Below are 13,427 nucleotides of genomic sequence, written 5' to 3' on the forward strand. Positions count from 1 at the left end.
ATATCTGCCATTAAATTACAACTCCTTGCTGCATTTCATATAGCAATACATGCTGGAAAAGATGTGCTTAAAAATAATGCAATAATTTATATCTTAGATAAGGAAAGATCTACATTTATTCCGTCCACCGTGCTGCTGTAAACTACCTGACAATTGTTCATTAATGATTCCCAGTAAATTCCTTAAAATGGTAATTTGTCATCCTGTCACTTCATTTGTGACCTAAAATTCCTCACTAGAGGCATCATCAAATAAATTAATCACTACCCAGGATCCATTTCTCCCCTGTGCGTGCTATTATACCCGGCTCTCTTGTGTTTCTCTTCATTTACATATATTTAATGGCCCAGTTGTGGTTGGTTGTGCCATGCGACTTGCACAGCTCATGTCAGGTGAAATATTCCGACTGCCACAGTCTTTAACAGTGCGAACCATGTCTTGTTCATTTTCCTTGAATACCTGAAACACAGGAGAATAAAGAGAATTAAAGACATTTTATGGAACAGTAAAATCAAAAGTGCACATTTTGCAGGTTCCTGGTTGGGGAATTGCACTAATAAGATGACACACTTTTCAGAAACACGTTATAACAGATGCATTCTTTTTTCTAAAACACACACACAGCACATCTTTAGAACGTTTACACAGCTGCTTATAGCAAAAAGAAGCTCGGAAAATTAAATACATACGTTATCTACACAATTTAGTTTTATTTAATTGCATCTCATTACAGCACATGTGTACAGTACATTACCCACCAGACAGATTGCTTTGTTGTGTGCCTTGGCAAAATTATGAGGTTCAGTGTGAAGCTATGATCACAGACAGGACTGAAATACAAAAAATGCTAATTTCAGCACTAAAATGGCCAAAGAAAGATCACAGTGAGATTCAATTTATCATTGTTCCAAATTTTATTAAGCTGTGCAGAAAGAGAAAATTTAGCTACTCTTTGATTAACATGAAATCATAGCCTCTCAGCATCTTGAGAACGTCATCTGCTCAGTTAATTACCTTTTTTTTTATAGGATATTCTATCAGCCAACCAAAATTTATGTTTAGTTTATGTGACGAAGTTCATCACATTTCCAAAATGGAGACATCTTGTAGTTTTTCAAACATCAAGCTCAAAGCTGTTTGTTTATGTTTAATCCGTTAAAAGTGTTTTGAAAGCTTCAAGATTTCCTGCTGAACAACTGTTTAAAATTGTTGTTGTTGGGGTTTTTTTTACATTCTCTTAGGGGTGCATGCAAATATATTCAATTGTTTTCTGATTTTTTTTGACAGATAAAAAACAGCCCAATTATTTTTATGAGCTGAGAGCTTGTCATGTTTTGAACTTCCATCCTCATTAAGGGTCCCTAACACCAGAGGACATGTGAATGTGCTAGGAGCACTACCAGAGAAAACAACAACCCCATGTTGCCAAAAGGATCCTCTCTCGCCCAGCCACCCTGTTAGAACCTCACAGCCCGTTTCAAATGAAATTAGCATAATTAAGAATTAACATGCATTAATTGTGATGCTTAATGCAAACTGAAGCTAAATGTGTCACTTACTGTAGATAAGCTGCTAAATGCTTTGTCACCTCCTCAGTAGTGCTTTGGGTGGCAGAAAATGTTTGGGCGACAACTACTGCAGGCAGATGCAAGACCAGAATATTGCACATTGCACTCTTTATTACAAAGTACAGTTAACTTTTTTCAATTTTTCTCCTCTACTTGCTGTGACGCCCCTGTTTGCATGCTTTTTGGGGTTGCTGTGCCAAGCCAAGTTGTATAAAGGCTTCTGCTACTTTTATGTCTGATAATCCTACTTGAGCAGGCCCCACTTCTCTCCATATACGGTACACTGGAGTGGGGAAAAGGAGACTATCCAGCTAGCAGTCAGCCACTTTTAACTGAAAGAACATTAACATTACATTTGGGATTTATAATCAGGCACACGTCATTTTATGTCATGAAGTGATCCAAAAATATTTTAATTTCCAAGTCTTTTTTTTCTTCTTCCAACAGATGGCGCTGTGCTCCACTTGCCCTAATGACCCTTCACCTCCCCTCTTGTGTACGGTGAACATGAATCACAGTTTTTGACAGGTAAATAAACAAAGATCCATTCGGTTGTAAAGACTGGCTGGCATGCTTGTATTTTAAAAGAAAAAAAAAATCGAGCAGCGTATTGATCAAGGACGTTTGTGATGTTGCAGAGATGGATTTATGACAAAGGAAGAAGAGACTTATGAAGTGCTGATTGGTGTAACCAGGACTCAACCTGGCAATAAAGTCTGGCATTTGGAGAGTACAGAGTGTGTGGAGGGTCATGCTGTACTGTTCCACTTTGAGTGGTTGTGGAGCTGTCCTTTTGGCTCTTGCTCTGTGGTCTGTCAGATGGAAGACTGATGAAAGAATGATCAAGGGAGATCAAACAGATTTTTCCTGAAACCTCAAAAATGGCTGATGTACCAAACCTGTAACACTGCTGGACATTTTTCTGTAGGAGTTTAGTGTGGAAGTGCTCTGTGGACATTGCTTTCATTTAAAACATGATATAGGGGACAAATATTGCAATAGGGTGTACTGTGGCATGGGGATACTGTTGGAGTACTGTGTTTAGCTGGTTGTAAGTCATTGTATATTTTTATATTTTAAATTTACAATAAGATGACCCAACAGTCTCAACAGCTGTTGGATAGATTGCTCTGAATTATTTTAAAGACATGCATGGTACCCAGGAGGATGAAGTATCCAGACTATTTAGTACAGCCAGGTTCACATTTTGGGTTTTACATGAAGTGTCTCAACAGTCATGAAATGTCATAACATGCTGACATACGAAACTATTAAGGTTTTGAACACTGTAATCATTACCAAATGCCATTTAACATATTAGCCCAGTGACTGTAAGGAGAGCTTTACCTTCTAAGTAGTTTTTTTTATGTTAAATAACTTCTATTATCCAAACTGCTGACAGTATCACTATTTCAGTTATTTAATCTGTGAATTTTTTCAGGAGCGATGTAGCCAGTGTATAAAACTTCATAGTTAGTTTGCACAATTTTTGAAATCCTGCATGACTTTTCTTTGCAAAACAACCATTCTATCCCTTTATTTTGCAAAAAATACTTCTTTCTCATCCACCGGACTACTGAATGTTTTCTCTTTTCGTACAAAGGAGAGGAGCTGTACGTTTACAAAGAGCTGGGTGGGGTTTTTTTAACATTAATCTAGATTTAATATACATTCCAAAATGCATTTTCCCTATTAATTAAAAGTAAACCATGTATTGTATGGTACATTATCCCTCTAACGGCCCCATGTGGAGATTATGAAGTGGAAAACTAATGGTGCAGACTTTAGCATTTGGATTTTGTCATTTACATATCTGTAAGGGGATGTCGATGTATGTGCAAATAAGCAGAACTTTATGTGTCCCGTGCTTTCTCTGCCGCCACCTTTGTCCTCCCCTTCCCCTCCCCAGTTTACAGAGGAAGTCAAAGAAGAAGTGTTGCCTCTCTCCCCTCAGCTAGAGAAGGTAATGAGATTCTGTGCACCCTCTATTACGAGGAGGATGAGAAATCTGATTATTAAGGAGAGGCATGTGGCAGTAAGAAAAATCTGTTTGTTTTTTTCTTATTGTATCACCCCAAGAAACAAAGGTGACCCCCATGTTCCATTCATTAAATCTTGCCTCCTCTAATTTATCAAGGTAAACTATCACAGTTTCTGCTGAGCTAATCAGAAATGGGGAAACTTGTTAGGTGTGCCTCAAAAGGACACATCACAGGATTTGGATATCACTTCACATACTGAGTAGGGCCTAATTCATGCTTCCTATTGCACAATATATGTTTTATGGACATTAGCATGAGCGCATTGTGCATTTTTTTTCCACACAGGATACCTTAGGACAATGAGAATGAATTATGACCTCCATAACAGAACAAGTGTAATTATTTCAAGGACACAGAGTTGCTGCAGGTGTGTCTTCTGATGCAAATATCACAGAAAATATAATTTTTTTGCGGTATATTGTGAGCCCACACTTATTGTTATTTATGGTAAAATTTCAATACCCAGGGACTGCAAAATTGAATTTAGCCACGAGAGAGGGAGAGAGAGAGGGATTCACAACAGAATCGTTATTACTGTTAGTGTTAATATTCGTCAAATATGTCATTCTCATGCGCTTAAAGAATAATTGTGTTAATATGCTACAAATAATGTGAACTATGTTTGTAGATTAAAAAAATATTGTCTGTGGTCCGTGCATGAGACACGCATGTATCAAAACAGTGTGCAAAACATAAGGTTGTGCTGTAAAAAAGCATGGCCCTTGAAGTAAAAAGGAGGAGAATCTCATTTTTTATGGTCCGAGAGTTGTTAAGAGCTATTTAGGGCTCTTTGGTGTGAGGGGGTTTTACCTTTGAGAGATGTGAGAAATGTCCCACACATCAGCTAAGCTGAGTCATTGCTGTATGCCTAACCAGCAACGACTCCTGCACGTCCCTCCTCACAAATGTCACATGAGCTTATGTCAGGCAGCACTTGTGGCAAAGGCACTATAAGGGAAACAAATTAAACTGATTAGTTTACACAAGAAAGTGATCTATTTGCCAAAGAAGAGGGTACGGGTACAGGTGTAAAACCAAACCTATGGTGCAGGTTTTCTAAACTGTGTTTTCACTGACTCTTGTTCCCTTGCTGGTATGAAATTACTATGTGTTTAATTTATATCAGAAAATTTTAAAATGATAGGTTTGTAAGTGGTCAGAATAATTGGCTTTTCTAACTTTCTAATCTGTAATAAACACAGTCTAATAGGCATATTTTAATCCTATTGTGAGCCGATTAGACGCGTGAATTCTGCAGGAGCCAGTGAGAAATTGGTATTTATTACTGAACTCGTAATCACACCAGCAACCTGTCTCTGCAGCCCCTTGCCTTCTGACTAAGGCCGTGATGTGCACAGCAGGCTCACAAAGCTGCAGCCCCAGTTCAAATGACCCAGCTTAGCAAGCATGGCTGCTGTGACCCTCACATGACAAAGCCCCTGTGTAATTAATATGCACAGTGAAATGCTCCCTGCGCAGCCACTAAAGCGATTGGAATCGTGCACAGGAAACATGTAATGGTGGATTCTGCATGGTGCATGGTTTAGTCAAGTGGCATCTGATTGCGAGCAAGTTCTTTTTTCTTTCTCGTTTTTTTTCCTTTTAACGTGCTTTAAGATTGAGATTAAGACTTTCTCCTCAAAGATGCAAATTAATCTTTAAAACTGGACATTTCCCAACATGGGGAGCTCAGTGGGGTGACACTCCAGCCCACCGAGTTCATTTTAATCCCTATGGGCAATTATACTTTCAAATGATATCCCGAAGTTAAATCATGTTCACACTTAATTAATTTAAACACTACATTTTAGGCATGAAAGTCTCCTTGTCCTCCTCAAGACAAAACTGTTGTTTAATAGGATACAGTAGCCTCAGTGATAAGGATAGTTGTGCTTTGTGCTGTTTATTAATTATGTGTTCTTTTTATTTTGTTGTTTATGTTCGTGCATGTGTGTGGGAGGCTAGATAAGGCAGATGATCAGACAGTACGGCACTCGGATGACATTTCTTTGTCTTTTCATATTTGGCTGATGGGATCGCATGTGTGAGCGCTGGCTTTATAGGCTTATTGTAAAAATAGCCAAATCAAAGATGGGCAGGGTCAGCAAACAGAGTTAGCCCTAATGCGGCTGCAACTCTTCCCTCAAATCCAGATGTGCGATTTTGATTAAGGATGTCATTCCCGTTATGAGAAAGGGAAAACAAATTGATTCTGGATGCTGCTTAAATGTTTATTGGCGTGGTCACTACGGTATCTGCAGAAGTACCGTAGCTGTATTTTTTTTTCCTAATTCAGAGTTAATTAATGATATGTGTGGACTATTGTTCCTCATTTTATAATGAATACATTACTGTACTGTCACTGACTCCATTGTGACAAATAGGTGGGTGGATGGATATAAAAAACATACATTGGTGGCTGCCAAGGGGTTAGATTTTGAATTAATTGAGGGAAATGAATTCAGCAGTAATAGGCCCTGACAGCAGACTGTGGCAGTTGTGATGGCAATGATTGATTGTTGATGCACACGCAGGCTTATGACAAACAATGCTTGTTTTGCACCTGATGTATTTTAAACCCTACTTGTGTGTTCATTAAAAATAAATACATAAAGTGACAAATAAATATACAGATTTAATTAATGACAATATGAAAATGTGTTCTTTCCTAGATTTGGAGTCTTTTTTTTAAGCCATCCTTTGCTGTTGTTGCTGTGAAGATAGTGTATAGTACTAAGCTGAGTGCTTTCAGGGAGGCGGACTGGCCACCTCTATCTCTGACCCATTTGAGAGAGGGAGCCCTATCACAGCTCTCATCACGCTCTTGTAGTCAGAGCCTTCTGACAGCGGCGTAATGCTGATCAGATAGCTGTGTGGAGTCATTGCTTACATGTGTCACAACCACAGTCCATGATCATGTCAGAGTCATGCTGGGCGCCAGAGCCAGGCTCAGGGCTCAGTGGACCTGGCTGGTTTTGCAGCTGACATTTCCCCAGCATGACCAAGCTAGTCGAGCTCCAGTCACAGCCCCAGCTAATGTGCCTTTCATGGGCCCCGCAGCTCAGCGCTGGCAGCTGGAACGTGGGGGCACAGGTGCTGCCAGTCCCTGTTAGCTTTACAGTACCTCCCGGTGAGTCATAAACAATCCCAGCACGTGTCGACTCTGATACCTCTGCTTATTAGAAGTGTAATGAATACAGCACAAGTCTTTTGTGTGCGCAACTGTGATGGTGTTAGTCGAAATAAAGTCCTGCCTTCTCTGCCTTTGATCGTTTTTAACCAGCAGCAGCAACAGTTCTGTGGAATCATGATAAATTTGACATTGTCAGTTAAATTTTTAACAAGTTGTTAGATTAGATGGCGCTGCTGCTACTTGAATTAATGTGAATTGCTACTTTTGGATGTCACATGATGAAAAATAGCATGCCCGTTGCTTTAAAAGGCACATACTGATGGTTGTTGTTAATACAGCTAAACAGAGGCCTGTGAAACATTCTTGTGAAACCAGATTGATTTATTGGTTCTTTGTGCTGGACACGATTATCTTCTTACTCTGGGGATCAGCCAGCTTCCCAAACAGATCTGGGTCCTGCCATGCAGTCATGACAGCTAAATTGCTTCACTCAAGAGGTTGTCCCCCTGTCCCTTTTACCATAGCCACTTGCAACTAGAGAGAGATGTTATAATTGTGCCCAGAGGAACTTGTAAGCCTATATTGTGAATCTGTTTCTCTTCCAGAGCACAGTCCTTTGTGGCATCTAAAACTGGGAGGAGGAGGAGGGCAGGAGATGTATTCCCTCTTTGTACGAAGCAATATTGGATCACAGTTTCATAAAGTAGAACACCGTTTAGAATCACTTATTTTCTCTAGAGCTTTGTTTTTCCTCTCATGGCAAATCTACTGTACTTGCTCGGCGGATTGTATTAGCGCTAACAGTCGACATAGTTCATGAACATGATAAAAAGCCCAGATCTTGTTTAATTATTCATAAAAACTTGTTGCAATTTAAAGCTGTATTTCAGGGTTTTACCTCCTTTTCTGTGAGAAACTACCAGCTTTTGAAGCGATGTCTTTTGCACATCCCTGAGCATTTTTAAGTGCAGGTGAACACGTTGCTAGGAAGACAGAAGTAAGAAGGATCTATAAATGGCTTCTACTCCTTTGGTGTCTGCAGTGGAGGTGGTGCAGGGGAGGGAAGGGGTTACTCACTGACCATTAGTGTGCTCAAGTGCAGTACATTCTATGGCCTGTCAACTCCTCGACTAATGTGTGAGGAAATATCTCTATTTTCTCCCTCAGTGAAAATTACCTGGTCTGACATGACTAAGAGTACGCAATGTTTAGACATTTTCTTTCCTTTTTTTTGTGGTCATTTTTTTAGTAAAGGTATCATGTTAAAAATGGTGACATTTTGTTTTAAATAAATAGCAATTAATATCCACAGGAAAGGAGAATTAAATGCAAAATTAGTAGAAATATTGAAGTTTTTTCAAACATCTTTCCTTTCCTTTCCTTTCCTTTCAATGCTGCAGTTGCTACATACTGTAGTAATCAGAGCAACCAATAAAAACATAAATACAAGCTATGACATAGTAAAGACACGCTACATTTAAAAGAGCTGTTTAGTTCTCTCTAACACACTCCTGCCATAGGTAAAGCCGCTTTATTTGACTGTTTACAGGCTAACAAGTTGGAAAAACAGCCACTTATCCTCTTCTTTATGATGGTACTTTCTTACTGCTGTGTTTTTCTCCCAGTTAGATCAAAGATCAGGGAGGTTGTTGGAAAAAACATACTGCATCCTCATCACATGATCGTCGCGAACAACAATTTTCTCTAAGTAATGCTGAGTGGTACGTAACTAACAAATGAGCCTCTCCATGCTTGTATGTTGAGTTAAGAGGTGCCGAGTGGCAAACAGAGTTACGCGTTCAGGGGTTTTAACCCCTGCTGTTCCTGTCTGTCCAACATCCCCACCGCCACCTACCTCACCCTCTCGCCCCCGCCCGAGCCCCCTCCTCTGTTTTCTCAGCGCTCCGTTTCTTCATAGAGCCAATACAAACAGCATTATTTATGCTCGGCAAAACACTCCTTAATTACTCATGAACTGGCACGCGCTCCAGAGTCCGCCGCTCCCTACCTCCCACCAACAGCCATTAAACACTCCCTAAAAGCTTGCTATTTGATATTAGCACACTTGAGCCTTTGAGAAGAAATAAAAAAAAATAAATAAATCTGCGAGTGATTTACATATGCACAGCAGCTGATATTTATACTTGGCGGCATGTCCCTGAAGGGCTTGTCTTATTACCTCCATCCTCGGGTCCTAGCACTGAGACCAGGAAGGCAGGCAGGTGATTAATTCTGTACTCATGAGAAGCCAACAAGAGAAGGTTTTTTTTCTCTCTCCTCCTTCTTCTTTCTCCTCCTCCTTTTTTTGGAAAACATTTGTTCTCTTTATTTTATGGTTTCCTTTGCCTTTTTATTTTCATATCTAATTTTATTGTTCCCTTTTCAAAAGGTTTACATGTGATTAAGCGGTAATGCGGTACACGGTACATGGTGCACTGCATGTAGATGATGTTTTGTCCACTAATAAACAGCTGTTTAACTTTTTTTAGATGGTTTATGCCGGACAATTAACCTGCTCTGCAAATCTCTGTAAAGATGATTACGTTTTTACACGTTTCAGAGCATGACAGTTGTGGAGACACTCTTGTGCAGTTGTGTAGAGCACATGATGTCTTTGTACTTTGTCACAACACTGAGAAGAAAGTTGTCATTAAGCTTCTTGTTGCATTACAGTAACATATTTCATCCTAATGAGCTCTCAACCATCCCTTAGCGAATTTATATTTAAATACAATTTCTGTGCCGACTGTATGAAGTCTTTTTTTTTTTACAATGATCCAGCTTTAAAGTTTATTAATTGATCATACAGATACTCTCAGATATATTGATAATAATGTCAAAGGCACACTCTTTACAGCACCTGCTCACAAGCTCACCCAGCAAATAATCCAATTGTATTTTTTACACTTTCAGTTTAATTACCTGCACATCTTGCTTCTAAGCTGGCCAACCATTGAACCAGATTATCATTAGTTAAACCAGCAAAAAATAAAAAAAAATGTTCAACTTTGTCTCTAATTACAACATCAGGTTGAAACGATAAAGCTATCAACTGCTCGCTCAGTGTGTTTAAAATCCTGCTGTCTAATTACTGCTGTAGTCCCATATCCCTATGACATGGCAGTGATAGATCATTATTTTTCCCTGCAATTTGTTATATTCTTTGCAATATAATTGGATCAGATTAATTATGATGATTAATGGATTCTTAGATTTCTGTGTGTGACCATTAATAGTAGAGGTTTAAAACAGGCAACACGTGCAAATTTAAACCACCAAAGCACAGTGGAGCTGCTTCTTGAACCTCTTTCTTCATCATATGTGGTTGTTGTTTATTCTGAATGTGTTCAAATTGTATTCTGCTAATTTTGGGGGCTACAAAAAAAAGATTTTCCCTCATGTCTTGCAAGCATTATATTAGTCCGTCAGCATCACTCGGTTTACTGCTGCATAATTTTAAAAAGGGACAGTAGTACTTTTGAGTTAAATTTCAATTTCAAGTTTATAACATGATAGTTTATTAATGAGAACTGAAACTGTTATCCAGTGCCCTAAATCTATATCATGGCTGCAATTTAGCTCTTCCAAAAAATACTGTCCAGTTATGGTGGATGGACAGTAGTCAATTCCCTGTGCATGGGAATGGCTCATTAACGGGGCGAGGCGAGCAGCGTGCGTTTGTATATGGCTGCCGTTGGTCGACGTGCAGAATGGATTTATGGTGTCACTCAGCCCTGGAGAACGACTAATGAGGGTGCGCAGGCTAGCAGCGTCCGAGTGGGGTAATTCCACCCACCATCCATCCAGCAGAGGGGGGTTGGAGCGAGGGGGATGGGGGAGTTGTGGAAGGAGGACACATCCCTCATTACGTGAGTGTCTCAGGAGCTTTCTTTAATATTTTAATAAATAACATCAGCCCAACAAGAAATTAATGAATAGTATCATTAATAATGAGCCCCAGCCTTGTAGTGATGGGACAGATATTAAATTGAACCTATGTGGGGAGATCTCCTGAGACTCAGGATTTTTCCAGCAGCAAACAAGGCCAGTGAATGAGGCAGCCGTCCCTCCGTGCCAACAGCTTTTACAACAGGTTGAAAGTAATAAAGGAGGATTTTCCCAGCGATAGAGTTAAGCCCTAGGAAATCTGCTCATGTAGATCGCTATGAAAGGCACAGCCAAATGTGATCCTTAATTAAACTTTAATCAAGATAATTCTGTTTGCAGGAGAAGTAGTTTAAAAAAGGTGTCCCCAGCCCCCTGTTTCCATCCAGTCAACCTTCCTGCTTTGTGTTGTAGAGGTCATAACCCCACTTATGTGCTTTTTAAACTTGTGTGTGTTTGTTTGTTTGTTCAGTTTGTTTTCATTTGCAAAGCCTGGTATTGTGTCTTTGTCTCTTTCTTAGCTTTACATTTGTCAGGATTTGATATTGTCTTTCTTTGTTTGGTCTTAGAAAGTTTTGCCCCCCCCACCCAACATTAGGAGGGAAACTAAATGCTCTTCTCTGCTAGAATTAAAAATTAGCCGAGTTATTATAATACACTGTGCCTATGCAGCATACATTTCCAAACTGTGTTAGACTGACATCTGACGAAAATAAACTGTTCTTTCAATTTTTAGGCCTGACAGGTTTAAAACTCTTTAATGAACAAGCTGAAGAAGCTGGCTACACCAGACTTTTACATTGCAGCGATCATGTTTGAGTAATGGCGTTTGTTTTGCATCTTCCAAATGCTATTATTACTAATAGAAAAGTATTAATTTTTGTACAGAAATCATTTCATTGTAATTTATGCCACTTTTTAGCTACTAAATCTCAGTTATGCCTTTCTTATTAACATACTACACAAATGGTTTGGTAGCTATGCAACAACTTATCTTAAAGGTAAAATACATTAATTTACACAGAGCAGATTTAGGTCATGCCATATTCATTTACATAATAGTATGCATTATCAAAGCAGATAGACTACAGTATGAGGCAAAGTGCTTACACTTAATCATTGGCGTGTTACCTTATTACATGAAAAGTTAATGTATTATTGTTGGATTCTCTAATGTGTACAGTATGTATTTTTTTCCACTTGCCTGCTAAAAGAGGATAATACCGATAAGACTACAGTAGTGGCTTGTGTTAGCGAGTTTTGGGGGATTTTTTTTTTAGATTTTTTAAAGCTGTATATCATAAGATCATATTCACATAGTTTAATTTGGTATTTTTTATAACATTTTCACAGTTGCACTGGTTTAAATATGATTATGTTAGAGCACATAGTAGAAACCAGAAAAGTTGTGACAGCTTTTTAAAACTCAATATAAATGGAAAACAATGATGCTCAAATAACTTACATCTTATATTCATTTAAAAACAATAAAAAAACATTTTTAAATCTTCAAACTGAGAAATGTAATTGCTCTTGAAAACTTTTATTTTATTTAATTTTTAATTAGGACAGTGGCATATTGTTCCATCTACTGTGTTGCATGAGCTCATTGAAACAGTGATTGCTAAATGCTTTTCCCTTTTCTTTTAAACAAAATATAATGTAAGGTGCCCATTAGTTTCAGGCCTCCAGTCCCTGTGTTTATTTTTATAACAGAATATGGTTTAGTATTTTCTTGCAGAAATAAGCAAGGCCTTCCAGAAGCCTACGGTGCTTCAAACCTTGTAAATACTGTTCAGTGTTTAGGGGCAAATTGCCATAACATTTATACTAATGGACTTTCATACCATTACAGTTACTGGCCTTTGAAGTATGAGTTCATAACAGACTGAATGCAGTAATCATGATTTCTTGAAATCAAATATGAATTTATCAGACCAAAACACATTTTTATCTCCATTTTAAAGAGTTTGGGCATTTCTCACCCTGCTTCTACAAAGAAAGGTACTTTCTGGTGTTCCATTGTCACAAGGGATCACCGCACCAGGAGTTTTACAAATCTCATAAACCCATATTTTATTTACAATAGAACACAGGTTTTTTTTTTAAATGTTTGAACTGAGAAAATGTACCAGTTTAAAAAAAAAAAAAAGTAATTTGATGACAACATAAAGTTGGGATGGGGCTACAGAAGAAGAAAGAGTTGGAGGAACATTTTCAGGTCATTAGGTTAATTGGCAACAGGAAGTAATATGATTTGGCAGAAATAAATAACTTAGAGAGGCAGAGTTTGACATAAGGAAAGATGAGAAGAGGTTCGCCAATCCGCAAAAAAAGTGCATCTACAAAGTGTGAAACAATCTGAGAATAATGTTCCTCGGTGTATGTGAAGACTTCGATTATCTATCTAATTAAAAGATTCTGAGGAGCTGGAGAAATCTGTATGTGCAAAGGACAGGCCAAAAATCTATACCGGATGCCCATGATTTTTGGGCCTTCAGGCAGCGCTGCATTGAAAACAGTCACAATTCCATCATGGAAATCACTGCGTGGGCTCAGGAACACTTCCAGGAATCACCATCTGTGAACACAGTTCATCATTCAATCCACAAATGCAGGTTAAGAAGAAGCTACATGTAAACATGAACCGGAGACCAAAAGTTAATTTAACTTGGATACATTGGAAAACTGCACTGTGGTAAGACAAACTGAAACTTGAAATTCGTTTTGGAAAAACATTGACATCACATTTTTCTGGACTAAAGAGTAGACGGGAGCATCCAGCTTATCAGCACCCGA

General features: G+C 38.6%; 1 long non-coding RNA gene across 4 annotated transcripts in view; it reads left to right on the forward strand.

Moving 5' to 3' along the window:
* LOC120433412 overlaps positions 1-13,427 on the forward strand; it is a 101,503-nt gene that overhangs the window by 43,141 nt on the left and 44,935 nt on the right. For 2 of the 4 annotated variants that reach the window (XR_005608536.1, XR_005608534.1), the window contains one exon: positions 2,016-2,096. The exons of 1 other annotated variant lie outside the window; for it this stretch is intronic. This is a non-coding gene — a long non-coding RNA (uncharacterized LOC120433412). Of the gene's footprint in view, positions 1-2,015; positions 2,097-2,206; positions 4,561-13,427 lie in introns of those variants that run through there. One more of the 4 variants, XR_005608535.1, reaches the window with a different exon arrangement.

Source organism: Oreochromis aureus, linkage group 16 (assembly GCF_013358895.1).
Source record: "Oreochromis aureus strain Israel breed Guangdong linkage group 16, ZZ_aureus, whole genome shotgun sequence".
NCBI classification, from domain to species: domain Eukaryota; kingdom Metazoa; phylum Chordata; class Actinopteri; order Cichliformes; family Cichlidae; genus Oreochromis; species Oreochromis aureus.